This window comes from Akebia trifoliata, unplaced genomic scaffold (genome assembly GCF_017979445.1).
Source record: "Akebia trifoliata isolate Shusen 1 unplaced genomic scaffold, ASM1797944v1 Contig01307, whole genome shotgun sequence".
Classification (NCBI taxonomy): domain Eukaryota; kingdom Viridiplantae; phylum Streptophyta; class Magnoliopsida; order Ranunculales; family Lardizabalaceae; genus Akebia; species Akebia trifoliata.
This window is the reverse complement of record NW_028237663.1, coordinates 77,350-81,922: the sequence shown is the minus strand read 5'-3', so window position 1 is coordinate 81,922 and position 4,573 is coordinate 77,350.

Here is a 4,573-nt window from a genome sequence, read left to right as displayed (position 1 = left end):
CTAAATTTCTAATGTTCTAACAACGAGGCTGAATACGAAGCGTGCATAGCAGGGTTAAAGGCAGCACTGGATCTCGAGGTAGATGAGATCGATGTTTTCAGAGATTCAAGCTTAGTGGTCTATCAGACAACTGGAGAATGGAAGACTCGAGAGCAAAGATTGATCCCTTACCATGAGTATCTAGAGGAACTAAGCTCACGCTTCGATAGAATCTCATTCACTTATATGCCGAGAGCCAAGAATCAATTTGCTGATGCACTAGCAACGCTCGTTTCTATGATCAGTATTTCAGAGGACTTAGTCATTGACCCTATTGAGATTGGACTTCAAGACGAGCCAGCTTACTGCCTACCCGTCGAAGTTGAAGAATCTGAAGAAAAGCCTTGGTACTCAGACATCAAAGCCTATCTCGAAGATCGAACTCTCCCATCAGACGCAACGTCTAATGATCGAAGGACTATTCAGAAGCTAGCAGGCCAATTCTTCCTAAGCAATGGCATTCTGTACAAGAAATCACATCATGAAGTCCTACTCCGATGTGTGGCAGAAATAGAAGCAAAACGACTGATCAAAACCGTGCATGGTGGAGTCTGCGGACCTCACATGAATGGTCACATGCTTGCTAAGAAGATCATGAGAATGGGATATTACTGGACAACAATGGAAAGTGATTGCTATCAACACGTCCGTAAATGCCATCTTTGCCAGATTTATGCCAGTAAGATCAACGCGCCACCTTCAGAGTTGCACAATATGACTACTCCTTGGCCCTTCTCACTTTGGGGCATGGACGTTATTGGACAGATTTCGCCAAAAGCTTCAAATGGGCACCGTTTTATCCTAGTCGCTATCGATTACTTTACGAAATGGGTAGAAGCAGCTTCTTATGCAAATGTCACCAAGAGCACTGTTCTGAAGTTTGTTAAGAACAATATCATTTGCAGATATGGGCTTCCCAGCGGGTTAGTGACAGACAACGCCAAGAACTTCAAAAATAAAGATATGATCAAGATGTGTGAGGACTTCCAGATCACTCATCACAACTCTGTACCTTATAGGCCCAAAATGAACGGAGTAGTTGAAGCCGCCAACAAGAATATCAAAAGAATCATCGAGAAAATGGCAGTCACTTACAAGGATTGGCACGACATGTTGCCTTTCGCCCTTCACGCTTATCGGACTTCATTTCGAACCTCAACTGGGGCAACTCTGTATTCATTGGTATATGGAATGGAAGCAGTCCTACCCGTCGAGGTTGAGATTCCTTCCCTCCGAATCTTAAAAGAAGCAGAGTTGGATGAAATGGAATGGGTTCAAACTCGATTTGATCAACTAAATCTGATTGAAGAAAAGCGCCTTGCAGCCATTTGCCACGGACAGATCTATCAAAAATGAATCGCACGGGCTTACAACAGAAAGTCAAACCCCGGAATTTCTCACCAGGAGACCTTGTCTTGAAAAAGATTTTACCGATACAAGAAGATGCCAGGGGAAAATTCAGACCAAACTACGAGGGACCATTCATTGTGCAGAAGGTAATGACGAGGAGGAGCTTTGATCCTTACAGAAATGGATGGACAAGTCTTCCCTCAGCCGATCAATGCTGACACCGTTAAAAAATACTACGCTTGAGATCTGATCCTGAGATGACGAAAGGCCATCTTTGCTGTCCCAAACAAACCATCTAACCCTAGTCAACCCCTTTGAGCCATCACATTCATTTCTTAACCTAAGACTGGGGCAAGTCAACGTTATATAAAAAAAACCGAAAAGAAAAGAGACAAAAGAGAAGAAGAAAATCAAAAAGTCAAATACTCCTGGCCCGCATGAGGATAAACTGTGAACGGTACTACTAAAAATATCAAAAAATCAAAAAGTCAAAAACTCGGACACTTGATCTGAGCTCGACCCAAATCTCCAGCCTAAACAAGTTCGAGAGACGCTGGGAGAGGAGACATAGATCACCTTTTCGAACAAAAATAGACGAACCCCAAGTCTAACCCACTCTAGACGAACCTACCTTACCCTTTTTGTACCTTTCCACTACACTCAGTCTTAGCCAACACTTCGCCCCATCAAAAGTCCTTTCGGATTAGGGAATGTTCTAAAGCATCATAATGACGGTGGCAGCACCAATGATCTGGCGCTTGATCCGGACCTCAAGTCTTATTAGTCGTTGGAAGACGCGAGAGGGGAGTCCAGATCGGATATTCGAAAAAAAAGAGTACTCGAAGTGTAGTAGAGTAATTGATCTCGCGGCTCAACTTGAGTTGCCGAGCCACGAACAGTCGTTAGCAAACTCGAGAGGGGAATCTAGATCCGTTACTCGAGAAAGAGTGCCACTACACGAGTAGAGTCGCCGATCTCGCAGCTCAACTTGAGTCACCAAGCCACAAAGACACAGAGGCAGTAAACAAGAGTTGTAACGAAAAAATCCAAAAAATACAAGCATACTCTGAAAGGGCATAGTGAAAACCCGAAAGGGCGCTATGAGTAAAAAAATCAGACTATGGCAAGATCAAAGCCACTGGCAAGATAAAAACCCAAAAAGGCATCGAAGCGCAAAAATGTGGAAACCGGGTCTGGTGAAAATCGTAACTGGCACCAGGGGCAATAATGGAATTAAAAAGAAAAATAAAACAAAAAAGAAAAAAAAAAAAAAAAAAAACGTGAAAAACTCCTGGCCCGCATGAGTATAAACTGTGAACGGCAAAAATTTCCCAAAATCCTAAGTCCCATTGCTCGATCGATATTCACCCAGTACTGGGGCACTGGGGATGACTCTAAAAAGAGCCTGAGAACTGCTGACATCTATATCCTCAGTAGTTGGCAAAAACACCAATATCATCGAGATAACAAAGGTTTTTCGAAAATCTTCATATTTTAGATCTACAATATTTATTCGATAAAGACAAACCACCAAAAATTAAATATTTTCAAAACAATTATTTGGCCAGTGATGAAAAATCTAGGACTTACTCAAACTTCATGTTTTTCAAAGCAATAGATACACCTGAGGCCGAGTAAGTAAAAAACCTATTTTCTTTTCAAAAAAAAAAAAAAAAAATCTCTCTTCCAAGGCATGGATTCGAGCAGCTTGCCTCATCACCACTACCTCAGCATCCAAAGCATCATGACTCACCAGGTAAGACGCGAAGGCATTAAAACAGGGACCCTAAGCAAGCTTCTTGAGATCAATCGCCGGGCCTACTGAGGAAAACCATTGTGGGGACATAACCTTGATCATTCTAAGTGAAGATGAGTACATGCAAACATTTCTGAGGGGAATTGGGCCAAAACCATTTGGATTGAAGTCAGAAAACTCCTCGAGAAACTACCGTTGTTATCATGAATCACATTAACCTTGTTGAGATCCTTATAGATGTGAATCATTGACCCATCATTGTTTCAAGAGCAACGACTCTTGAGGTCGTATCAACGGGTTGCAGAAAACTACAATTGAGCCCTTCAAGTGATGACAGCAGAATGTCAAGTCCCTCTACCTCTGGTTTCGACTTGAGAGAGTTTTCTTTGTAAGGTATTGTAAACAACATGCCGAGGGATTAGTATGTGGTCCAACAACAAAACTTTATCTTGGATCAGTGACAACTGTTAACAACCATATTGCATGTGGTCCACAACAGCAAAACTCTCTCTTGGATCAGTGACAGCTGTTAATAACCATATTGCATATGGTCCAACAACAGCAAAACTCTCTCTTGGATCAGTGACAGCTGTTAACAACCATATTGCATGTGGTCCAACAACAGCAAAACTCTCTCTTAGATCAGTGACAGCTGTTAAAAACCATATTGCATGTGGTCCAACAACAACAAAACTCTCTTGGATCAGTGACAACTGTTAACAATCATATTGCTTGCACCATTGATAATCAAATGCATCATTACAAAAAAAAAAAAAACAATCAAAAACAAAACTAAAAAATAAAAAAATAAATAAAAATAAATATAAAAAAATAAAAATAAAAAAAACCAAAAAATCAAAAAAAATCAAAAATCGAAAAACAGCATTTTTGCAAAAGCTCAACTCATTTGTCTAAGACTGTTAGAAAACTCCCGTTTCAAAGTTTTTTTCCAAACTACCACAAATCCGAGACCTCACACGAGCTCCGCGCCACGAGGTCGAGGAAATCAAAAGGCTCACCCTGTCAGACCCCATGCTTGGGTAGCCACTTCTTACCATCAAATGTGTCAAATCAAATCAGTGTTTCAAACTTGTCTGAGCAAAATTCTCGGGCCCGCACAAATCAGGGTTTCATCGATTCTTTGCAGTTCTTTGCACGCAAATCCTGCAAAGAGGGGCAGCTGTAGACACCCAAATTTGATCAGGCCCTCGATGCAAAATGCCTAAAAAATCGTAAAAATCGAAATGGGCTCCGAAGCCCAAACCTAAAAAAATCCAATAAATTTTGTCATCTTGTTTTCAATAAATTGCCCGGGGCTTTTCACGTGGCCCACGGACCAAATCTCTTACCACCCCTTCTAAACCCAACTCAACCCAAGTCTAAGCCCAGTCAACCCAAACCTAATTCTCTACCCAAGCCCAAATCATT